Below are 26621 nucleotides of genomic sequence, written 5' to 3'. Positions count from 1 at the left end.
GAAGCCATGGCAGCTGTTTTGAGACCAGGGTTATACATCCTGTACAACGTATATGAAATAATGATAGCTTTCTGCAAAGTACACATCTTAAGCGATAACTGTTCTTGTTGCTTAAAATGATTGGATACTGCCATTTTTAATTGGCCCCTGAACAAAAGTATCCAAGGAACACTCAGTTCTGAAAGCCTTTTTCAAGTAGGCTATTTAATTCAACAACAGGAACTATTCATCTTGCGTTCTGGAAGGTGCTGGAAGAAATTTTTCAGAGCCTAAGAAAGCCCCATCTCAGATCCTTCAGGGACCACACCAAGACTATGTCTGCTACCAAGTTTAGGAGCCCACGGCTGTGTTTCTCAGGACCAGGTCTACTCTTTGGAGTATTAGAAGGGGGCACAGTGTGGTATAAACTGTTATAGGATTGCTGGTGTGAATCAATAATGGGGCAATATATTTATATAGCATAGGCTTTAATGATTTTTCACTACTGCATTTTTATGACCTTACTAAAGAGCTTTGTGGGCTTAGATGCTAGTAAATGTAACATCGTACTGTATATGGAGTTTATCACACAGAGGCAGAATTGAGCTTTTAAACTGACATTAGCCCAAGGAAGTCATGCAATTGCAGTGAAGATGTTCACACACATCACAATAAAGGAGGACTTAGCCCAGGAATAACCAGGGAATAACCAGCAACAAATCCCTACTTTCCCAAGATTTGTTGCTGGTTATTCCCTGGTAATTCCTGGGATACTGTAAATCCTATTTCATCATGACGTTGTGTGAAAATCTTCACCACGATCGCACAACTTTCCCAGGATAATGTCAGAAAGATAGATATCATTTTTTACAGTAAATCAGTAAAATTTGCACCAGAGACATCTAAATATGAGTTACAAATATTGACAAAAATGCAAAAACATAAATATACAAATATGTAATGGCATAAAAAGAATTGTCAGGGAAGCAATGTTTCTAAGTCTTTAAAAAAAACCTCACAGGGTTTATGGCTATATGCACTGCATTTATCCTTTATCCAGAAACATCTGAATATAAGTTACAAATACTTACAAACATATACATAAAACACAAATATAGAGGTATAAAATGGCATATTAAAACAAGTCGGAGCTCCCATGTTTTTAAATGGTAAAAGTTTCACAGGGATTACTGCTATTTGTATTGGACTTCTCCTCTAGCCAACATCTTTCATCTAACTCTTATTGCCACAGCGCAAAATGTGGCGACCTTAAATGTTATATCAGGATGAGTATCTGATAACACTGAGAAATTATAAAAAGCTTCGGAGTCACCTGGTTGGTCCCAAAGGACTGGAGAAATAATGTCAGTTATTAAGTTTCCGTAGAACATACAATGCAAAAGTATGCGTTCCACAGTTTCAGTCTGTCCAGAATCACATGGACAATATCTTTCCAAAAAGGGGATTTTAGGCACTCGCTACATGGGTCCTATGGGGTGCCATCATGACATGCGAGGGGCGGCGCTTTCTGACGCCCGTCACCCCTCACACGTGACGAGGGCGTCAAAATGGCAGCGCCCTGTACATATGGACGCCGCCATTTGGACATGACGGACACCTAGCATCCGCACTTCTCGGCGCCCTTGTGATGCAGAAAGAACCTGCTTTTTGTGGGTTCTTTTTGCTGCGCGAGTGAGCCGCACAGCTTGTCTGCTGCGGCACCCTTGCGCAGCAAACCAGGGCGGTCTGTATCCCGCCTCTGTCTCCTTCCTTGGAGGTCTTCAAACAGAGGCTGGATGGCCATCTGTCTGGGATGCTTTGATTTAGATTTCCTGCATGACAGAATTGGGTTGGACAGGATGACCCTTGTAGTCTCTTCCAACTCTACCATTCTGTGATTCTATGATTCAAGGACAGCAGATGGGAGGATGTGGCAAAAGCCAGACGATATTTGGACAACTCTAAATTACTTAAATAGGCACATGGGAGCTTGAGATACACTCGGGCGTCACAAGTGCCAGCGAGAAACTGCGCGGTTTATCCGCTGCGGCTTCCCTTCAGCCGGAAAAGGAGGTGCCGGCAGACCACCTGCCATTAATTAGTTCAACACACCAATATCGAGCTCCTTACAAAAATTTAGAGTTGTCCAAATATCGTCTGGCTTTTGCCACATCCTCCCATCTGCTGTCCTTGAATCATAGAATCACAGAATGGTAGAGTTGGAAGAGACTACAAGGGTCATCCTGTCCAACCCAATTCTGTCCCTTTTTGGGACCAGATCCCAGCCGTGTATGCCAATGGACCAGGACTTCCAGGAACTGATGCAAAGGCAAAGTCTTTGCATTTTAAGCTGGTTTATTGGTGCACAGGGGGACACATTCTCACACACATACATTCACTCACGCAAACACTCAAGGCTAACAGAAGAAAGGGAGGAAAAGTGGACAGAGAACATTAGGCCTTCTAATGCTAGATAATCGCCTGAGATGGTTTCCTCGGAATCAAGGTAGACGCAGGGAAATAGGGAAAGGGGTGCATAGAACCATGCCAGGAGAAGCAGACTGGCAGAGTGCCTGCCTGCCTGCCTGCCTGCCTGCCGCCAACATGGAACAGGGAACAAAGCAATGGCAAGGGACAAACCTTCACCCTATAGATGCAGGACTTGCTTAGAGGCCTCTATGATCAAGTGATGCCAGGAAAGAAGGGGCACCTCCACAGATGCATTTTGGGATAGGGATTTGTGGGGGAATAATAATAATAATAATAATAATAATAATAATAATAATAATAATAATTTATTTATATCCCGTCTCTACCGTTTAGGGATCAGGGCGGGTAACAACTCGATAACAACGCTTCAGGGATTGTGCCAGGATTGGTTACTACCAAAGTCTGGGGGCCAATGCTGAAAATCTGTGCAGCACAGAAATGTTTTTCTTTTGCCATCCTGTGTCTCCCAGAAGGGAAAGAAATACTCTGCCTTGCATAGAAAAGGACTTTATGGTAGAGAAGGACCACTCTGGCCCCTTTCAATGCCTCAGAGAGTAGCCCTGGTTAGGAGAAACTCAGCCATGGCCTCCAAAATTTGGCAGTAAACCCGAAAGAATATGGGATGGGATTTTCTTAGGGCCGGAACAATGCCTTCCAGATCCTTCCAGAAAGCACAATGAGTAATTCCTGTTTTCAACATACACAATCTCTTCGGGAAACGCTTCAGGGGCAGAGTGTGCCTTGGATGATTTGGTTCATGAAACTGGTGGTTTTAAACATTTGAAACAACATGAGCTGACTTCCCTTAAGGCCCTCTGTGCACCTGGCGCAAGACTAGGATGACTTGGTACATGTTTTACAGGTTCTGTAACACTGCTCTCACAACAGCTGCCCTATGGCTTTGCAATTCTTCCTGATCGCCAACTAGTTTCAAGGTGCCATCTCTTAGGATTTTATCATGCGAAGGAGATCGGGAGTTTATCCCGTGAATATCCCGGAAAAATCACGTAATTAAGTGCAATGATTTCACACAACATTGCCACAAACCTGCCATTAAAATGGCCACAAAGAAGCATTAATGCACATCTTTTTACTTTACTTAGGTGGGGTACAGACCGCCCAAAAAGGGTGGTCTGCAGGCGCCTTGTTTTGCTGCGTGAGGAAGCCACAGTGGACAAACCGCGCAGCTCCCTTGCACAGTAAAAAGAACCTGCAAAAAGTGGGTTTTTTCTGCGGCGCCATTGTAACGCTGCAGTGTGCCAATGGCACACTCGCGATGTCACAAGGGGGCATGATGTGAAGACGCTAAGGCCTGTTACAGACTGCCAAAATAAAGCTGCTTCGGGTCTCTTTGGAGGTATGCTATTTAAATGATGCATGGGTCCTAAGAGTCCTGAGGTCGTGCCAAAGCCACACTCCATTCCTAAGCACTGGAGTGCAGCTTTGGCGCAACTTCCGTACTGTTAGGACCCATGCATCATATAAACAGCATACCTCCAAAGAGACCCGAAGCAGCTTTATTTTGGCAGTCTGTAACAGGCCTTTGTGTCCAACACAGCAAAATGACGGTGCCGGTGTGTACAGGGCGCTGCCATTTTGATGCCCTCATCACGTGCTAGTGGTGAGGCATGTATGGGTGGTGTGCCCTCGGCCAACCCCTAGCACATGACGATGGCACACTATAGGCCCGTCTAGACCAGGCCTTACATACTTAGCTCAGTGTCCAATATTTAATGTGGCGCATTACATTTTTTTTTTTTTTTTTTGCTGCACAGACAAGGAGGCGCGTTTTTGCATCGCTGCAATAGCTTCCCAAAGTCGAATGGTGTTTTGATTTTAATTTTAACAGTTTTATTTACTATCTGAATAAGTTCTCATTATATATTGTTTTTAATAGTTAATTCTTTATGTATTTTTATTGCTGTGCTTGTACAGTGCACCCGCGTCATACATGGGCGCATTATATGCTGCTTTCAGCATACGCTGAAAGCAGTGCCGGAAGAAGCGGCGGTGGGTGCAGGAAGAAACAATGGGGCATGCTCCCATGGCGCACGCTCACCGTCACCACGCTGCACTGCACCACCGCAAACATGAGCCCCATTACTTATAATGGGGCTCGAGCATATGCGTTATTTCTTTTATGCAGGGGGGTACAGAATGGATCCTTCGCGTAAAAGAAGGGCACGCTGTATTTGTATTTTATACTAGGTTGTAATCACACACAAATTGTGAGAATCTGGGGAGTGCCTGCCTTGTGGGAAGTCACTTTGTGGCAATTAAAGGACTCCGGGATGGCATATATAAACGGCCTGCATTGGAAGCATTCGTTGTCCCAGCTGCAGACGGCTACGAACAGCTTTGGGATATCTCCAGGTAAGTTTCTTGAGTCATTTATTACTAAAGGTTTTTAAGATTCCTCCAGTCTCTCCAAAGGAAGGGAGCGAAGATCTGTTCTGGAACCTGTCCTTCTGTCTAAGATAACTAGATGAATACCAGCTGCACAGCAATGTCTCCAGTGGTCCCTTAAAGAGCAACACATCATGGTGAAGGTTTTATCACCTAGAATAAATCAGATGTATGGGGCATTATTTTAAGTTGAGATGTGTATGTGTGAATGTGTGTGTGTGTGTGTGTGTCTGCCTTAATATTTGGGATCTCAAAGGGAAGAGGTACAAATATCCCACCATCCACCTGCCCAATGATAGGAAGGATGCACAGCAACAACGTATTGACCACTGAACAGAGTACAAACAAATGATCAGCTTCTTAATCCCTTGTTCTAAGGCATCCGAGGCACTGCCACCCCTGGGCTATGGCTCGGTTTCAGGGTAATATGGTGGTACCATCCCTCATTCAGCCTTTCCAGGAGGACATTTCAAAAGATCTACAATGGCGCCTGGTGGGTTCCATGTCTGGGGAGCAATGGATCTACTCTGGGGTACAGATGGTTTTAAAGCTCTCCCAGCTACTGAATCAGCTTCCCCAACCAGGTCAAAGCACCTTAGATATCTCCTTCAAAATCTGCTCTAACAGTTGGAGAGGATTCACTATCTCCTTGACACAAGGGTATGCCGCCGAGTTTTTTTCACTTCTTCTATCTCCTAATTTTAACCAAATATTGTCTTGACAGGCAAGCCACTGACCTCTGACAACCTCAACAGAAGACATCTAGGGGACAATAGTTCAGCTGATACTGAGCTCAACAGGGAGAACTCAACATGGCGAACGTGACAGTCGTAGATCTGATGGAGTACCCTCTGGCAGAAATGGAGATAAGAGAAGTGGAGGTAAGAGATTGTCAGGATGTCTCTTTCCTTACATGCCACTTACTTCGGAGTCAGAATTTCATTAGAGCTCCAGGTGATTGAGAACAACCTTTTCCGCAATCCTTCCAGAGGTTGATAGCTGTGTCTATAAGCAGTGAAAGGCAAGAATCTGCATTGCCACTAACACTTTTTAAAAATAAAATCAAACATCATCCTTGCAGTCAGTTGATAGGTTTTGTATTAAAGCAAGACCGGTTTGGAATGCACTCCCATCAATCACCGATATTGTTGATTATACTGGCTTGTTTTCCCATCGAATGGGAAGTGTCCTGGAAGGTCCCCCAAGTCATATTCACTTCGAAAGGGTCGTAGCTGTCCTGGACTGCCCTGGGAAGCCTGAACTTCGCAGGCCACGCCCGAGTATTCAGGCAGCATACCACGTGCCGAAGAGCCTTCTTGGGACCAAGCTCTTATTAGGTCTCGTAGGTCTGGTGCCTCCAATCTGGCCCGTTTGACGGCCATCTTGCCACGCCCCCCCACAACATGTCATCCCGCTTCTGTTTGACGTAGCAATCCGCAATGCCCAACAAGTCGCGTCTCACATAGTCCGTGTCCACCCCCATCCAGGGCGTGTTAGTGCGTTTTTGCCATGCGTTGCTGTTGGCACGTCCAAGGAGGGGGTACTACGGCAGCATGGAGCTTTCCATTAAAAGATTAGTAATGTACAACACATACAGCGTGCTTGTGGTGTGAATTTACATGCGCTTTAATAATTAAGGTTATCATAATAATAATTAATAATAATAATAAGAATAATATAATAATGATTGGAGGCTGGGGTGCCTGGATCTCAGTCTCAGTATAGCTGCAGCCTGACTCAGAAAAACAGACTCTAGATGCAGGTGCTAGACCGGTCTGTGGAGCAAAGGCAGGTCAGAGTCTTTGGCATTCTTCCAGGCTAGAAGCAAGAGAGGAGCTAAAGTTTCAGTGAAGAAGAATAGGCCTTTTAAAAGACTCCAGCTGCAGAGTTGTCTTGTAGCTGACAATCGGCTTGCACCTTATTGTTCCTGGGTTCCTTGCCTTTTGATTCAGTGACCTGGTTTCTGACCCCCTTCACTGCCTTGTACTATGCTCTTGCTTCTGCCCTTTGCTGTGACTGACTGACTGGTATGTGTAACCCTTGGACTGGACCCCAGCCTCCAATAATATAGGGATCTTGGATAGCTTATTCAGATGCATGGCGTCGTGGTGGGTTATCCAGGCTGGGTGGTGTCCAGTGGGGAAATAAATGAATAAGCACTCAACAGGAACTAGGGAACATCTCGAATAGCAGTCTCCTTGGTGGGTTGCACCCCTTGGGGGTCGAACAACCCTTTCACAGGGTTGCCTAAGCCATCGGAAAGCACATATTCTGATGGTCTTAGGGACCAAGCCAATTGGTTGGGGGTCACCACAACATGAGGACTATATTAAAGGTTGCTTCATTAGGAAGTTTGAAGAACCGCGGATCTAGAAGGTCCCACTGATTGCCCATAGAGGTGGGACAAAGGAAGTCCTGCACTTGGTGCCACTGGTTGCTTAGTGGAAGCCTCACAATGTCCATCCAATGAAGCACCAAACCCACTTAGATCTGTGTCACTCACGAAATGAACTACTCTCCCTCTCCATACGAACAACAAAATATTTGATCCAAAGCCTTCAGATGTTATATGGTGTCTTTATTCATCATTTAGGATAATATTGCAAAGCATATACATTGTTCAGCCCATCTTTATCCAAAGCTGCAACAGTAAGGATGTGTTGACCTAACATTGAGGCAAATGCTTCATAAGGGGCTAATGAAACATGAGTGAATTGCTCACTTGGAATTGGACCTTCTATTGAGATGAACAGAACAAGTATCAAAGTGGATTCTACCCAGAGAAAGCAAACATTGCCTTTATAGAAAGGACGGAAAAGCAGCTTCCATGTGGTCTAAGCCTGTGGCTTCTCAACTCTTGTCATCCAGATGTTTGAGACTTTTATCACCTAAAGAGTTTTGATCACCTAAGGAAGAATAGGAATGCTGGGGCTTTCCAGATTTGTCGGCCTCATCTCCCAGAAGCGACTTAACCCCAAGTGGAAGAAATAATGGAGTGTAGGCCAGAAGATCTGGAGACCCATAGCTTCCTCCACCACTTTCAGAAGGCTCTTATATAACCGGGAATAATAGACAAAGGGGCTCTAATAAAGTTGCAATGCCATTTCTGAGAGGAGATGGAGATCAGTCCTGTCTGGCCCGCACCGGTCTCGTTGTGACTGATGCGATGAGCATCATCGGCCAGGATAGCGACACGCGCACCGGCTCCTCGAAGTCAGCTGCGTGGTCTTGTCAACGTCTGCTGGTTTGAAGAGCTCCTGGATATAGCCTGGGCGGCTCCGGTTCTGTGCAGGCGAAACAAAACACAATTTGTCAGCAATGCTCCTGCAGGAAGAATCAAACCTGTCCCAAAAGATGCCTGTCTCTGAACACAACTTATCTAGGCTAAGCATTGTTGATAGGTCTGTGAGCCAGTGTTGGTGGCATCCATGCTGGTACCTTTTGCTCGCGTACCTGTCAATTTCACTCAATCCGTAGGAGAGGCGAGATAGAATAATTATTATTATTGTTTAATATCATCATCATTAATGATTCTCTTTACATGGCCCTCCCATTCTCTGGGGTAGATAGACCCCTGTGAAAAGGAGGGGGGGGAACGCAAAATAAATACCACATTTTTTAACCTTGTAGGAACGCTAGTCCTCCAGCAATATCCTATGGCCAACATCAGCAGAAGCGACAATAGAATGCACTGGAGAACTACAAATGCCTAGTGAATGTTTTCTCTAGGAATCTCTAGGCTGGCCAGGTGATTCTATGGTCAAGTATGCAGAAGTTGGCGCTGAGGACCTAGAGCAGTGATGGCAAACCTTTAGAGACTGAGTGCCCAAACTGGCAACCCAAAGCCCCACTTATTATCGCAAAGTGCCCATCCTCTGGCTTTCTAGTAATGAACTCTGACAAACTCTGCGATGGTGCATGCGCCACAAAAGGCCTCTGAGTGCCACTCTGGCACATGTCCATAGTTCGCACCACTGACTAGATTACATCGGAGAACATAATTAACCAAACCCACATATAATCAAATCCCCATAAATCAATGTCGCATTGTGAGGGCCAACTGTACTATCACTTTTTGCTCAATTTACCTATTGTTTTATCACTGTGCTGGCTTTGTTAAAAAGGCACACCGGTGTCAGTCGTCGACGACGTTTTGTTCGGATGGGTGCCTGCTGGTGTTTACAACGGGTGCGGTGTTGTGTTGAAATAGGTGTGTCATGGCACTTATGCTGCGTAACCTTTTTCCTCCAAGTAGTCGTTCAATTTCACTAATACCTGTTAACTTTTGTTAAATAGGGGTTGTTGAGATCATTCATGTCACTTGCATTTTTGCTCAAGAATGCCATCAGTTTAGGTTTTGTTACAACAGGCGCACAAATTGCATCAAAGGCGGGACATTTGTTCTAAGGTGTGTGCCAAGCTCAATGTCAGCTTCTTACATTTTCCGTAAAATGGGCATGTTGGAACAGTGGTGTTGTTTCGGGTCAGTTTTCTCTAAGGGGACATTCAGCTCAGAGCTGACACATGCACAGTTCCCTTGAATGAGACTATCGCAACCACAATATGCAGTGTTGCCTACAACATCATATCAACATCGCAAAGCATCGACCACACACACACAGTATAATGTGTCTGTTTCAGGAACACTGTGCACATTTTGTATAATGCGTGTTGATTGCATCCATGCATTTTTTTTTACTATGTGCCACAAGTGCACAAGTATCCTACCGATCCTAGAAGACTTTCCTGCCTGTTGGCATGTGGCCTGCACACTGTACAAAATGGGGATAAAAAAAAAAAAAAGAAAAAGAAAAAAAAAGAAAAAAAAAAAAAAGAAAAAAAAGAGAAAGGAGGAAAGGTTGGGATTTACTTACACAGCGCAGGAAGGTGGGAGCCTGGTCCTTTCAGAGCTCAGTCAAATCCTTGAGGCTCAAGCAGTCTCCTTCTTTTCGCGGGGAGAATAAAAGTGGTAGGTCTTGATACAATGTCCATCGCCTTCGGCCATGGTGCAGCTTGGCAGAGCATTTGACCCATGGCGCATGTCCTGATTAGCTGTGGTGGTCATGAATGTTATGGCTGTCATCTGGAAAAAAAGCGAATGTGGGATTGGAATGGAAGAGGTTTACAGAACCAGCTGGTGCATCAATAGGGTTGGCATTCCCCAGTCCATACCCATGGTTCCCCTCCCCTCATTGACCGCCTCCCATAATCACACCATACTGAATCCTTTTAGTGATTAATAATAATATTAATAATAATAATAAATAATATAAGAATATAGGGCACTGTACGATGCCCTTTTTGGGGGCATGCATGCATGTGCTAGGTTGCAACCCTAAGCAGTCACCATAGCCTGTGTTGGCACATCCAGATGTGCACACAGCTATGACATCACTGCTGTGTGTGGTCAGAGGAGCTGCGCAGCAGTGACTTACTCCTGCCGCCGCAGCTTTTAAATGTGGCATAAAAAGGACTGCTTGTCAGCGCTCCTGTTCGGGCACCGCGCGGCCAATTGGTTGCTGTGGCGCGCTACGCAAAAAAGAGTAGTGGCTCCCAGCTGCCTCTTTCTGATAGTCGGACCTGCCAATAATAACAATAACAAAAATAAGTGTATTTTATTCCTCCTTCTCGACAGAGGATCAAGTGGCTTACAAACACTAAATATAACAATGCAAAATAAAATAAGGCCCATTATCCCTCCTCCAAAACAACAACAATATTATAAATCTCACAGACAGTAATAAAAAAAATTAAAAAAAAAATCCCATCTAGGTTATTAACATCCAGACGACGCGACAGAGAGGTGGGCGTCCTGGTTCAGGATTCCTGAGGGTGGTCGTATCGGCGGGTGTTACAACACGGGGAAGGCCTGTCGAAAAGGATTCGTCTGGACAAGCCTTTGTAAAGCGAATCAAGATTGGTAATGTTTTGGATCTCCTCCGACAGGACATTCCATAAATTTGGGAAGGATTTTATATTTTTGGTACTATCATATTCATAAATTATCATGCCCATATATCAGGTGCTTTCATTGGGGCAGTGCTGGATGGCAAGGGGAGTTGACTCGGTGCCTTGTGGTCCCGTCCAGCGCTATGAGTTTTAATGATTCCATGGATGTAATGGTAATGAATAATGGGGTGACATCCAACAACTAGCAACATAAAAATCATACATTCATGTACAATAGCATAAGCACAACTGAAATGGATGGAAAGTTTACTCGGGCCATTGGTATCGGCTGGGTATTGGGTTCAGGAACCCTCTGGATACCAAAATTGAAAGGGTTCAGGGCAGCAATGTCCCAACTCGGTCCTCTAGTTTTTGACTTCAGCTCCCAGAAGCTTGAGCCCTTGGTCAATGCCTGGGAGGCTGGGAGCTGAAGTCCAAACCCTGGAGGGCCCAGAGTTCCCAAACCAGCCCCACTGACAGATCTGCATCCTCTTTTGTCATTTCGTTCGTGGAGCACAGCCGGATGCAAGGGTTTTCCTGCCAAATCATAAAACACCATTGTATTCATCAAAAACTTTTGAAGCATTCCAACTGCTGCTTTCCCAGAAGCCGTGGGGAAATGTGGAAAGGGTTTTTGGTAGTTGAGAGGAAATGAAGCCTAGTGGTTTCGGTGTCGGGACCTACAACACTGGGGACCAGAATTCAGAATCTCCACTTTGGAAACCTTGAGTACAGTCCACAGACCTTCCCAAGCCTCAAGGTAAGACAAAGGCAAATCTCCTCTTACAATCTTGCGAGAAAAACTTGATGGATCGGAAATGACTTCAGGTGCACAACAAGCAACAAAGTTCCCAAGAGCCAACCTTTGTTTCCTTTTCCTTTTCCTTTCCTCCCCGGTTCTTCCAACCAATGTTTCTGGATGAAGATCGACTCCACCTGTGCCATTCCCAAGAGTCTCCTGGAGCAAGAAGAATGGATCATGGGGAAAGCCACAGTGAATGTGCTATGCCAGTTCTAGGCCATGCTAATAATAGTTCTAAGTAAAGAGAAAACTCACCAACGCGGCAGCTGATTCCAAGAGGTGGCTGTGATGTGTAACGGCTGCAGCCTAAGTTTATATACCCTACTCGGAAGCTGTTCGACAGAGGTGATGATGAAACCAGTGTTTGGAAACCTGCACAACTTTTGATTTACCAACACTCAGTAATGATTACAGAATTTTGATTCCTACTCAGCCCATTTTTACTCTTACCGGTGTGATTTCCGCCCTGTGTTTGGTAACGTGTCCAAACAAACACACCTTCATCTAGCTTCCCCCTTCTACACAAACAATCACACCAGCTACAAGGCGTAGTATACCCAATGGCAATATTGTTGCAATGCATTTGCTCATGTGGGATGCTTCTGTTTTTAGAAACATGCAACCGAATGGTGTCTAATGTGGTTTAAAATTTTCGGCTGGATCAGATTGGCAATACGAAATGCCTTCTGGAACGGTTTTTGGAATCGTACGATCATAGAGTTGGAAGAGACCCCCAAGGCCATCCGGTCCCAACGCCCTCCCTGCCATGCAGAAATCTCAAAATCAAAGCATCCCTTACAGATGGGCCCCGACGAATGGGTGAAGAGCTAGGTGGTTCCATGCTGCCGTAGGCCAATAATCTGGCCCACCAATATATTTTTTAAAATCGACTGTCTTTTAATGTACAAGCTCCCATGTCATAGCAGGCGCCCTATACGTGGCGTTCAGCTTAGCTGCCTGAAAGCCGCTAACAAAGCAGGAAATGGGGCGTGGGTCCGTGGCGCCATGCCCACGGGCCCTACTGCACACTGAGCCCCAGTACAGGGTACCCCGGTTAGAATTAATTCGTCCGCCGCGCTTTCGTAACCCGGAATACTTCGTAAAGGCGAAAAGCAATAGGGGCGAATGGGGGAAAGCCGCGATTTCGTGGAAAATAGCGCCGAAAAGCACAACCAAAAATTTTTTCGTACCCGAATAACCTTCGGAACCAGGAACAATTTTTTGAATGGATTGTTTTCGTAACCCGGAATATTCCGTAGGCGGCGCATTCGGACCCCGGGGTACGCAGTGTATTTCAATGAGGTCGTTAAACAGAGACGGATGGCCATCTGTCGGGGATGCTTTTATTTAGATTTTTCTGCAATGGCAGAGGGATTGACTGGATGGCCCTTGCGGTCTCTTCCAAACTCTATGATTCATGCGTATGCAGAATTTGCTTGTGCAAGGGTGGGGGAAGCTGAAGGAATCCCACTCATAAGACAGATACACTGTGGTTTATAAAATCACAACGCATAAAGGTGAAGGAATCCAAGATCCATCCAGTCCAATCCCCGCCAATGCAAGTAACACACACCAAAACAAACCCCGTCAGATAAAAACCCTCAAGAAAGGAGACTAAACACAAGCCGAGGCAGCCCAGATTCTGTTGTCAATGAAAATCCTGTTAATACCATAGCCCATAGGAAGGCAGATGGCAGGCCTCCTCTGCCCAAGAAAACCTAGGATAGGATGTCCGAATTGGAGCTGACTTTGAAGACCCTAACAATAACAACAACAACTTTGAGATTGAATATATGATGTGAAATCCTTGAATTCAAGACCCGCTCGGGTCAACAAACGACTAATAGCAGAGCCGCACCATCACTCTTCTGCAAGGAGTATCACGATGCAACGCTATGGTGGATTTTAATACCGTCACTTCTTGCAAAGTGCTCTGATGGGAACACAAGGAATTTCCCTGGCATGCACCCATTGAACCTCAGGAGGGGAAACGTGCCGTCTACAATGATGAGTTCAGCAGAAGAAAAGCAAAGGGAACCTAAGCCTCCATGGTTTTGCAACCCTGCTTTGACAACTCCCTGAATTTTGCATCGCTTGGTCAGGGTTGGGCTGTTGGCTTAGAGACAATGTGAAAGCAACGTTTTTGTGTATAACAACACAATTGTGTTCCCATGGTGAGGCACTTGGATATGTGCAGATAAAAATGCGGGGAAGGAACCCTCGTGGGTGGGTGGGGACCGCTCCTCCGTCACGAAACCCAAGCCAGTTTACATTTTTGACCTTTTCCAGACTGCTGCACGCTTTTGGAACATTGACAGGTCTTCCTGTCAAAGGAGACGTCTTATACGTCCTCTGCGCCAGAGAGTGTGCCCAACAACATCTCAGCAAAGAGCAACCGGACAACTCCGGGTCGGTGAGGGGCATGTTGGGGTGATCCGCTCCAGGTTTTTCATCCAAACTTTTGCAAGAGTTATTCCAAGATGCATGGGCCCTAGCCTCTTGACATAGGGTCACCAACCTGAAAACTCCTTTAAGGTTCAAAGTGACACCTGGAGATATTCATCCCGCCACTCACCCAGTAGCCCTTAGATGCCAACCAGAACAAGTTTATGTACTGATGGGTTGAAAGGAAAGAAATCAAGGCGCCTGGAGTTGCAAGGGAGCCTCAAGGGCCAAATTTCTTTCTGCCATGCATGAAGACACAATCCAAGCACTCCTAACAGATGGCCACCAGCTCTGTTGAAAACTGAAGAGGGATACTCCACCAACCTCCAAGGGCAGCAACTGTTGCACAGCTCTTAACTGTCAGACGGTTCCTCCTAATGTTTAGGTGGAATCTCTTTTCCTGGAGCGTGCAATCCATTGCTCCTGTCCTAGTCTGTGGAGCAGCAGAAAACAGCTTGCTCCATCTTCAACAGCATCCTTCAAATATGTAAACAAGAAGATAACAGTGGAAGTGGAACTGGGCTGAGTAGGAGTTGGGATTCATGGCCTTGGTTTTGAGAAGAGTGCATCTGCAATGGTGTTTGAGAGGGGGTGAGAGTTGAGTAGGGATAGAGTAAGAGAGCCAGCATGGGGTTGTCATTTTGTGTTGATAACAGCGCAGGAACAAAGGCTAGAATCCCAACTCAACATGGAAACCACTGGTGAGCAGAGAGTTGGAATAATCCCAAGAGTCATCCAGTCCAACCCCAGTCTGCCAGGTAGGAACCATAATCAAATCACTCCAGACAGAGGGCCATCCAGCCTCTGTTTTAAAGACTCCAAAGAAGGAGTCTCCACCACCTCCAGCACTTTTTAGGGAGGGACTTCCACTGTCCAACAGCTCTTACTGTCAGGAGTTCCTCCTAATGTTTAGGGGAATCTCATTTCCTCTAGTTTATATACACCATTGCTCTGTGTTCTATTCTCTGGAAACAAGCAGAAACAAGCCTTGGCTCCATCCAACAATATAACAGCCCTCAAAGATTTAAACAGGCCCTCCAGATCTCTCGTACCGTACTCTTCTCAGGCTAAACATACCAGGAGCCCTAAGTGCTCCTCATGTGGCATGGTTTCCAGACACTTCCCATTTTGGTCGCCCTCTCTTGACAACACCTTCAGCTTAGGCAAATTACATTATCTCAGCCCCAGAAAACCCCATGGTAGGTTCACCTGGGTTTGCCATAAGGTGGAAGGACTTGAAGGTCATAGCAACAACTGGCGCTGTCCTGTCCTTCCATAGATTTTCAGGGCTCCGGCCTACAGAAGTTAACGGAGGGAGCGGTGAATGTTTTTTGGGCCTGGAGAAGAGAAGATAAGAGGTGATAGGATAGCGGTGTTAAATATTTGAATGATGTCCATAGTGAGGAGGGGGCAAGCTTGTTGTCTGCGTTCCAGGGAGGGGACACAATGAAAGCAATGGATGCAAGCGAACAGGAAAAGAAATTCCATCTCAACATAAGAGGGAACCTCCTGACAGTAAGAGATGTCAACGTGGAAGACAATTCTTCAGAAAGTGGTGGTGTCCTCTCCCCCTCTTTGGTGTCTTTAAGTTAAGCAGAGGCTTGGAATGGTCTTGTTCAGGATGCTTTGATTGAGAGTTTTCCTGCATGGCAGAATGGTTAGGTTGGTTTGGCTCTTGTGCTCTCTTTCCAACGCTATGATTCTATGAGAGCCAGCATGCATTGAGGTTTAGGTGTTGGACTGATGAACTTTGGACAGCAGCGTGCAAATCCCAGTTCCAACATAGAAACCCCTGGGTGGCCTCTGAAGAAATAAATCGTGCAAGAAACCCTATGATAGAGTCGCCTGGGCATCACCACAATTCCAGAGATGAATGAAGGCAAACCAAAACAACCACCCGAAGTGGAGTGTCATCATTGGACTGCACCTCTTGGTGTTGTTTCAAGGGCAACTGCCCCTCTGACCTGGGAGTTTTTTGCTTGAGTCCCGCTGGCGATTACGCATGGCTCCAAGCTGCAAATACTCCATGCACTAATCTAATAAAGAGGCAGCATAGACCAGGCGAGTCAATGCAATTCCCATCATTTCACTAGTCTCCAGTTCCACCCATTTCCACATGCTCAGACCTGTCTGCATCCTGCCTCTGAAGTTTTCAAAACATCAGTTTTTCGTGTTTAATTTGTTCAGGGCGGAAATCTGTGATCCAACTGCCTTGTTATCCTTTACCCTCCGCATTGGGATGCTGGTCCCTTTTTACAGAGCCAACAACAATGCTGTGGTTTGATCACAGAATATGATTCTGTGATTGCAACCACCATCATTGTGGTTTGAAAGACCCAAAGGGCAATCCAGTCCAAACCCCTTGCTGCAATGCAGGAACACACAAACAAAGCATCCCCAAGAGATGGCCATCCGCCCGCTGGTTAAACAACCTCAAAAGACAGAGACACACTACTTTCCAAGGCAGCATATTCCGCTGTCAACAGCCTCTTACTGTCCAGAAGTTCCTCTAATGGTTGAGATGAAATCTCTTTTGCTGTAGTTTGAATCCATTTTCGCCAGGTCCTATTCTCTGGAGGCAGCAGAAAACTACTTTCTACCCTTCTCAAGAGGACATCCCTTTCAATATTTAAACAGTACGATCATATCATCTCTTAACCTTCTCTTCTCCAGGCTAAACATCCCAGCTCCCTAAGACTCTCCTTTTAAATGGTTTCTTCCTAGACTTTCGCCATTTTGGTGGTCTCTCCTTTGGACACTGGCTCCAGTGTTCTCAACAGCCTTTTTTGAAGTTGTGGGTGCCGAGAAAGGGACACAATATTCCAGGGGGCCGGACCAAAGCGAAATACGTGGTAAGATTACTTCCCTTGATCTAGACCACTATACTATCTATTGATGCAGGCCTAGATTTGTTTTGGCCTTTTAAGGTGCCGCTTGCACCGTTGACTCATAGTTCAACTTGGGTCTACTTGGAACTCCTAGATTGCTTTCACAACGTAGTCGTTTGGCCAAGTGAACCCCTCATCCCTATAGCTATGCATGTCATTTTTTCTGCCTAAGTGGCAGTACCTTACATTTCCCTGCGGAAATTTGTGGCCTCAGCTGCTGATCTACAAGGGGCATTTTGGATTTTAATGAAACCCTTCTCCTCTGGGATATTAGCAACCTGTTGAAGTCCTTAGAAACCATTGGAGATAGTCGCAATGAGCGCCTGTGTCAAACAGATTTTTGCCAGCTAGGAAAAAATTTGCTTTGATGACTGTCTCCCTGGGAAGAATGGACATAATGGTTTTGAGTCTGGAACTACAGCTCTGGAGACCAGGTTCGATTCCCCGCTACGGCTGTGAAACCCAGTGGGTGTCCTCCTGCAAATCACAACACGCCTCAGCTCAGAGTAAGGCAATGCCAACCGCCTCTGAAGAAATTCTGGCTAAGAAAAACTCATGATTAAAGGTCCTAGGGTTTTCCATGCATCGTAAACGACTAGAAGCATGCAACAACAAGAACAAATTCCTTGTAAAAGGAACGTTTCAAGTTTCACCCACAACGTCCAAGTAGGTGGGTGGGGGTCGGCAAGTGAAGGCTCAGACGCGACGACAGGAAACAATGGCCGTGGAGGAGGAATAGGTTTCCAGAGTTCCATATCTTATATGGTCGCGCCAAAGAACACCTGGTTCAGTTTCCTTGCCCAATCTGGAATTGGGCAGAGGAGTGGTTGGCAGAACAGAGCAGACATTTCCAAGAATTGCCCAAAGGTCGTTTTATAATCCAGATGCTAATAGGGCCTGGTAGGGTCCTGGCAAAAATGACTCAATGGGGATTGCAAAAAACAGGGAAGAATCCTTGGTTTTTTTGTGGGGTGTTCAGCCCATGTTTCTAGAGTGTTTCTTCCTGACGTTTTGGCCCGCAGCTGTGGCTAGTAATCTCTCTATGCCTTTCTCTTCCCCTTGCTTCACTCTCCTGCATTTGTGTTTTCCTGACTTCAGAGAATGTCTAAACTCAGTGCCAAAAACAAAGTCTGCGCGCTTTGCCCACACTCTGGAACACACTTTATAGGGAGACGTGGCAGGCCTGCGAGGCTGGTCGTTGAGGATCGCGCCCGAATCCACAAACAGCATGGCCTTTGGGGGATTCCTGGGGAGACGGAGTCACAACTACCTCAGTGTTGTCTACAGTCAGTTGTTGGCTCCATCGAACTGCATTGTCTTAGCCAGTAATAAACGGCTTCATCTAGCTCTGTATTGTCTAGACAGTAGTGCTTGGTATTCTCGAGGTCCAGTAGTTTGCTCGTCTAGCTTGGTATCATCTAGATCAGGTCCCTAAGCTCAATTCAGGTATTGGTCCTAGCGGGCAAAACATCAGAAGATTGCTCCCCTAGCTCGGTGTTTGTCTATATGAGCTATTTCCTCCCCTAGCTCAGTAGTGTCTATACATAATAGTACTCACCCTCGCGCAGTATTAATCTACACAGGTATTGTTGCCAGTCGATCAGTAGTGTCGGGACCGTAAATACTTCACCCTCGCTCGTATTGTCTCACCAGGGAGTGTTTCAATTCTGATCAGTATGGTCTATACCTATGAGACACACACCCTCACTCGGATGGGCGCACCGCTATTGTTCCATCAGTCAACTAATGTCTATTCGTAAAGAGTTACTCCAACCCTCACTCTCGGTATTGTCTACACCAGAATTTTCCATTCAGATCAGTACTGTCTAGACCTAATATTACGCACCCGCGTTGGGTATTGTCTACAAAACCAGCTTTGTTTTTCCATTCGATCACCATTGTCTTACGTATAGTACTCACCCTCCATCAGGTATTGTCTACACCAGGAATTGTTCCATTCAGATCAGATATGTCTATACCCAATAGTACTCACCCGCGTTCGGTATGTCTACACCAGGAATTGTTCCACTCTCAGATCACTATTGTCTATACCTAATAGTACTCCCCCTCACTCGTAGTCTACACCAGGAATTGTTCCATTCAAAGCACTATTGTCTTACCCATAGTAACTCACCTCAACCTCGTTGGGTAGTGTCGACACCAGGAATGTTTCCACTCAATCACTATTGTCTACCCTAATATTAACTCACCCTCACTCGGTAATGTCTACACCAGGAAGTGTTCCATTCAGATCACTATTGTCTATACCTAGAGTAACTCAACCCTCCCCTTGGTAGTGTCCTGCACCAGGCTTGTTCCCTTCATCGCACTATTGTCTATCCCAGATACTGCTCCCTCTAGCGCAGGATGTCCCGAGACTAATAGTACTCACCCTCACTGCGGTATTTGTCTACACCAGGTTATGTTTACTTTCAGCTCAGTAATTGGTCGATAACCAAGTATAACTCCCCAGCTAGCTCAGTATTGGCTGTACCTAACAGTACGTACCCGAGCTCACAGTAATTGTCTTACGCAGCTATGGTCCATTCAGCTCAGCGTTGTTCTATACCACAGGTATGCTGCCTTCCTGCATGTAGAATGGGGTTTGGACTGGCTGTCCCCTTGGGGTCCCTTCCAACTCTAGGGGCCGAGCTTGGGATTGTCTACAGTCACCAGGTATTGCTCGTCCATTTAGCTCGGTATTGGCTATACAGTGGTACCTCGGTTATACGAAATTAATTGGTTCCGCGGCTAATTTCGTAACCAGAAAAACTTCGTACCCGAATTTGCCATAGGCGCTAAGGGAAAAAAAGCCGCGTCTGCGGGCTCATTTAAAAAGCCCATTTTTTCTAAACCAAAAAACTTAACCGAACATATCCTATGGAATTTTATTCGTATCCCAGGAAATTTCGAACGCGGTGCTTTCGTATCCCGTGGTACCACTGTACTAAGGTATTCTTCCCTCTATCTTGGTATTATCTACACCAGGGTATTGTTCCATTTGGCTTGGTAATTGTCTATATCCAGTGTTGCTTCCTTCTAATGTGGTATTGCCTAGTGTCCTGTATTGATTCTCTGACTCATATGGTCTGACAAGTTTGTTCCATCTGGCTCATACCGACGCACATCTGGGAAGAAACTGCTCTATCGAGCTCGGTATTATCTATACCATGTATTAAATCTTACTCTTGGCTTCTGGGCCAAGTGTGGAAACAACCATGACAAACCGGGCAGGCATAACGCTTTGCAGCAGACAATTCCAATGATCTAAGCATTCATGCGCCAACACTGTTCCAAGATAATCTGCAAACATCTGCCTCAAACACAACCCCGGAAGGCATTTCTTTGTAGTTTTTCCTTTCTCCACGAAGCCACCTGCTGTTCTTATTTTAAGATGCGGGTATCTAAAGGCATGTGACAGTAACCATGTTGTTCGGACCCATAAGAGCAAAGGATGCGCCTGGAGTCCCTGTACGGGAGGAAGGGTGGGGTGTAATAAACAATCATAATAGTAATAATAATAATAATAATTAATTAATAATAATTAGATTCTGCTTCTTGGACCATTCCTTGAGGGAAAAGTGGCTTGGATGGTGGGTACTGGCTTTACTGCTGAGGGCATTTCAGTAACATTTGGGATTCAACCAGGGTTGGTGATAGCATTACTAACACAAGGGAAGCAGAAAGTGACTGTTGCACATCAAGACCGAGGTGCTCAGGACGATTTCACATTGGGATCAATTACATCGGGACCCGTGGACAATGGCTCTGGACTGCATGTGCATCCAGCACTCAACACCATCAAGAAATTGGCTAGGGAAATGCAGGCACTACTGTATGAGGCTTCTGAATTCACAGAAGGATTCGGTAGTGTCAGCAATCTATGCCCTATAAGCAGGTGTTAAGTTAACTGACAATAGCCATGATATCACACAGCCAATGTGGGTTGGACGGTTGCAGAACAACCACACCATTGTTCACTTGTGGAGTGATCCAATTGGCATCATCTCTGCTCCCTCCTTAGAAACGAACAATGCACAACCATCAGTTCCCCACTCCACTTTACATGAGGGCAAAGCTGGTTGGGCAGTGAGTAACTTCCTCCAACAGATGTCCCAGCCCATATAGATGACATTCAGGACACATCCTATTGGTTTTTTGTGGGTATTTTCGGGCCTGAGGCCAATGGTATAGAAGTTTCTTCCTGATGTTTCGGCCAGCAGCTTGGCTGCATCTTCGAGAATACTGGCATGGAAGTGAAGGGGGTCGTTCAGAATATATATATCCCACTCTTTCCATTCCGCTTCTCTGAATGCCAGCCACGATGCTGACGAAACATCAGGATAAACTCTCTAGAACATGGCCACAGGCCACAAAAAACTATGGGTGCGGGCCCGAGCCTTCGACGTCACATTTCAATAGGTTGCCATATACAATCCAAGTTCACATTTCCACAGTAAGTCCAAAAACAATACCTTGAGGACTCAGAAATCATTCTGTGCCTAAATAGAAATTAGACCTAATAAAGGAAATGTAAAATAGACCTAATAGGAAACTTAGAGAGTGTACAGTTTTAAAGACCTGTTCTTTATTTCTTGTTTCACACATAGCACATCCGGTCTCTGTCCTAACTTACCAAAGTTAGGCTTCTGTTTCCAAAGAAACAAAGCCGCAACATCAGTGGTCTCAGCTTATTCGTATCTTTTCCACTTGGTTTTAGCACAGAGACCCTTTGGATGATCAACTTTTAAAGGGGAAAAAAAGCAATAGGGCTAAGGTAATACATTTGGAAGGCGGAAAACACTCTCGCCTTTTCATCACCCGTCAGATAATGCGTTCTGACTGCCTTTTACTACCAAAAGCAACCCACTTTGCATATTTGATTTACACACCTGGGTGGTGACAGGTACAGTTTGGGCATTGCACAAGGCCGCGATCTTGTGGAAAGGGGAAAAACCCTCTGAGGTAGGAGTGAACAACCCAAACGCTTCGCCGAGGAAAGTATAAAGCCATCTGGTTGGATAATCGGCAGTAACAAGCACTCCTCGCCTCCCAGATCTGATACGTGCTGGTAACTACTGGTAAGTTTTCATAGATTGAGCCGTGTTAGTCTGTAGAACAGTATGTAGAGAGATCTTGGAGAATCTTTGAGACTCACTGAACGAAAGAGTTGGCACAGGAGCTTTCGGAGCTTACTCTACTACTCCGACTTCCTCAGAAGCATCTGATGCTTCAAATGCATCTAGACAAGAGACGTACGTCTACGAAAGTGCATGCTGCCACGTCTTTTCGTGCAGCGAGCCGCAAAGGTGCTCCAAGATCTCTCTACATACCGATCCGGGTAATTTGGTGTGTCTTTTCCAGGTATTCAAATGGCTGCTTTAGAAAGCGTGAGTTTGTAGGATTAAAAGGATCCCGTGGGTCCGTTAACCACTCTGGAAACAGTATTGCTGGCTGGACATTGAAACGGAAGGCGGGAGAAAGAAGAAGAAGGCACAACAGGTTTGACGTTATGGAAGTTCCTGCTGGCAGAATGGGGGGTGGACTGGATGGCCCTTGGGGTCCCTTCCAACTCTAGATTCGATGGATTGGTTGCATCACAGCAGCCCTATGTCTTAAGACCCAAGCAGGGCGCCTGTAAGATCACTGCATAAATCTTATAGGAAGGCGGGTTAGAAATAGAGAATATAATAAATATAATAAATAATAAGATAAGAAAATAACAAGGTTTCTCAGTGGCTTCTCTCCCCAAAGGGTTCACCATAATCAAAAACCAAAAACCAACGCGATGAACAAAACAACGGTGTTAAATGGGAGGTTCAATTGACAGAATAGGGTTGTTCTTAATCTTCCCTATTTGCAGGCTTCTGTAAGGAGGAGGCAAATGACAGCCCTGTTTCAAGAATTTGAACAGTAGCATATTGAGGAGGGAGCAGATTGTGGTTATGCAAGCTCCAGAGATTATAGGTGCATCTGCACTGCAAGCGGTAGTGCAGCTGGATCCGCTTTAAACTGCATGGCTCCAATGCTATGGAATGCTGGGGTTTTTTGTAGTTTTAACAGGGTCTTTAGCCTCCTCTGCTAAAGATGCGAGTAACCCCCAAAGGGACGCATCTCGGGATACTGTAGCATGGAGTCATGCAATCAAGTGGTGTCAAACTGCGTTATTATTTACAGCGTAATGTAATCCTAGGACACGGAACGGCGGGTGCAAGCTACAGAAAAAGATAGTCCACCTAAACATTTGGAGACACATCTTTTCCACTGTTGACTGTTTCGACGGTGGAAGAGGCGGCCTGAGAGAGCGGTTGGAGTCTCTCTTTGTAGGTGTTGAGACAGATAGCAATTGGTTGGGAGCTTCTGAGGGTGTATTCATGCATGCAGAATGGGGTTGGTCTAGATGGCCCTTGGGGGTCGCTTCCATCTTTATGAGCCCTATTAGCCTTGAATAGAAGACTCTTATGTTGTTAATGTATTTCTCTATCACTTTCGTCGCCCGTTTGAATTTGTGCTGCCTATATAGCTCTTACTTCAAGCATGAGCTGTCATGGATATCATCCACTTACAAACATTTCGCAAAACTGGCATATCCGAGACCCATAGATTGAGCCACGACAGGTAAAAAGCGGTGTTAAAAATTGCATTAATTCTGCGGTGCGGACGTTGCCTGGAGCAATCTGATACTCTCTTACTAAGCCTGGGGCTCTTTACGCTTGTGCAGAGCAGAGCCGCACCAAAACGAATGTGGCACCCATGGTCTCCTGGCCTGAAAACTGGAGGCGGCCAGGGTCAGGCTCTGAAATTTGGCAACCCAGAACTCAGGCCCGTCGTTAGCTAGTTTGGGAGTGGGATCAAACTCCCTGGTTCACCCCTTTTCTGGAGTCCATGCTCAAGCAAATCTAATTGATGCATTTTGAATGTCCTCTCATTCTTTCAGTTTGCTCCCATCCCGCACGAGATGAAAACCGACCTGGAGAAGGCTTTGGACGGTAGGTCACCAATTCCCCAGACTGTACTGAACACTAGCTATGGAACTACCGTGCAGTGAAGGAATGCGAGAAGTTATTGAAGGAGCAGGCCAGCGTTCTTGAAGAACACCTTTTCCCGTAGGTTAAAGCAACTTGAGCATAAGCTGGAAAGCCATCTCTCGTTGTGGGACCAGCCTCTAGGTCAAGGGAGCCATGACCACCAACACCATCACTGGCCACCAGATGTTGAGCTAAACAAAGCCCTATCATCATCCCCGCAACCATCCATGTCACCTACAGGGCAAGACCGCATAACACCTAGACCTGATTTTTTCACATCTAGAACTTCTTCACCTGAAGACTTCAGAAAGTTTTTGCTATTGTGTTTTACATCATTCCTCTAAGTTGGAATTTAGCGAATCAATACCGCGTAAACCTAGAACCAGAGGATTACGGAACAGCATGATTTTAGCCAAAATTGAAAGTTTTCAGGTAGGGAATTTCTAGATGTATGTACATCGGTTCTAGGTGTTACTGTTTTGATTTCCTCCAGATTTTCAACTCTAGTTTTCTAAGTGGTAGAGGGTTTTGTGGTAACATAATGCTTTCAGCCAACATCTGAAGCCTTACAGTTGGGGAATGTTCTAGATGTGGACAACTCAGGTTCTAGGTGTTTACATGGTTTTTATTTCCTCCAGATTTCAACTCTAGTTCTAATGGGAGAGAGGTTTTTGTAACATAAATGCTTTCAGCATCAAGCTTTCAGCCAAAAATTGAAGCCTCAGGTTAGATTGCTAGATGTGACAACATCGGTTTCCGGTGTTTACATGGTTTTTGATTTTCTTCCAGATTTCACTCTAGTTTCTAAGTGGTAGAGGGTTCTGAACATAATGCTTTTACCAAAACTTCTTCTTCGTGGGATGGGGTCTAGGTTTTCAGGGTTTCGGATTCCCTAGATTCCCATTCTAGTGCTAGTTGGTGATGAATTCAACATGCCCTAGCCTAAGTTCTAAGGATATCAAAAAAACCCGTTAGCTCTCAAGAGCTTCCTCAAGGACTTCAGTTACATCCTCCTTGTGTCCGTTTGTTCATATATTTGTTTTTTTTTCTTGTCCACTTCCACAGCCCAATGTCACGGAGATGCTTACATCACATTTTTTTCCAGAAAGGCAGACAAGAACAAGGATGGAAAACTCAAAATTCACAGAATTCATGGGTTGGGGTGGGGGCTGCCCTGTATAGAGGCGCACAAAAGTCCATGACCTGAGCGAGGCTGGCCATGGCCACGGGCACAGCCACAGCCCTGAGGGTGGCCAGGGCAGGGGGCGGCCACAGCCACAGCCTCTGATGATGCCATGGACACGGACCTGGGCTGGCCCATAAGTCTCCCTTTGGGTATGGGTCCTATCAAATCTAAGGCATTGCAGTAATCAGGCCTCATACCACAAAAAAAAAATTAAATCATACTGTCATGATGGTGTTTCAAAGGCAGTGAATTTAACTGACTGCTTGAACTCATGCATAAAGCAATAAAAGACTCCCTGAAAGACTTCTGTATTTTCCTTGCTTCTTTGGGGGACAGGCTCCTTGGACAGATATGACATGGGAAAAGGATTAGGAGTCCTATAAGACCAAGGTTGAGCATGACTCAACAGTATGATGCAGCAGCTGAAAAGACCAATACAATTTTGCTTATCAATAGAAGTATAGTGGGTTAAGATCAAGGGAAATAAGAGTGCCCACTCTAATTTCTGCTTTGGTCAGCCCACCAGGAATATTGTGGCCAGTTATGGCCTAAGAATGCAAAAGGGTTGAGAAACTGGAGGCCATGTATCCAAAGGAGGGCAACTAAAATGGTGAAGGGGCGGGAAACCGGGCCCTGGAGGATAGAAGGCAGCGATGAGAGGAAGAGGGGGATTGTGTGATAGGTTCCCACCAAGCACAATTATCTGCCTGAGGCTATTAAATGAACTTTTAGTCCAATTCAAAGCCCCATGTGTGATAAAGTCCCGAAGTTAAGACAAACTAGTTGTGGGGTAATTTAGTATATTAGTGGCGTTGTGATCGCGCTGGGGTTTGGTTCCAAGATCCTCCATGGATAACAAAATCCGTGGACCGCTCGAGTCCCTTAAATCAAATGGCAGAGTCCAAATGGTGTCCTTAAATATAAAATGGGGGGGGGATCAAGGTTGCTGGTTTGGGATTCAAAAGCCGTTGATTCTTGAATCCGTGGATAAAAATATCGTGGATAAAGAGGCCGCGGTACGGTTGGTCCAAAAAGGTATCCTGTTTCATGGATTTTATTCTATGTTATTTTGGGTGCACTTATATTTTGCAGTATTGCCAGATGGATATGTTTTTTTGGGGAGGACGGGTTGTTGCTTCGTATTTTTCCCACGATGGTGATACAATAAGTTAAAACACAACGCTGTGGCCACTTTCCTCTCGTATTTTCTCATTCCTGGTTCATCCCAAGAGTTTTTAAAACCAAAAAATCAGCAAGAGTGGTTGCTGTCATTGAAAGGGAACCATGAATGAATGGATACCATAAAAAGCTATACAGATCCCAGCCAAAGGGTGGTTAGTCCTTAGGATGAAAAAGTCCCTATCCGGGGGGGGGGGGGGGGGATAGAAAATGGACAACGCTCAATTGGGTGGTGTTTCGTGACAAACTCGAACCCACTGTAACCAGCT

General features: G+C 45.5%; 1 long non-coding RNA gene across 1 annotated transcript in view; it reads left to right on the top strand.

Annotated features, from left to right (window-relative positions):
• The first annotated feature begins 2234 nt into the window (after positions 1-2234).
• LOC121915827 overlaps positions 2235-26621 on the top strand; it is a 41966-nt gene continuing 17579 nt past the window's right edge. The window contains exons 1-3 of the long non-coding RNA XR_006100752.1: positions 2235-2485; positions 4678-4842; positions 5600-5756. This is a non-coding gene — a long non-coding RNA (uncharacterized LOC121915827). The remainder of the gene's footprint in view (positions 2486-4677; positions 4843-5599; positions 5757-26621) is intronic.

This window comes from Sceloporus undulatus, chromosome 9 (genome assembly GCF_019175285.1).
Source record: "Sceloporus undulatus isolate JIND9_A2432 ecotype Alabama chromosome 9, SceUnd_v1.1, whole genome shotgun sequence".
In the NCBI taxonomy this organism is placed as follows: Eukaryota; Metazoa; Chordata; class Lepidosauria; order Squamata; family Phrynosomatidae; genus Sceloporus; species Sceloporus undulatus.
The sequence above is the reverse complement of the archived record's forward strand: the minus strand, read 5'-3'. Positions and strand labels throughout refer to the sequence as shown.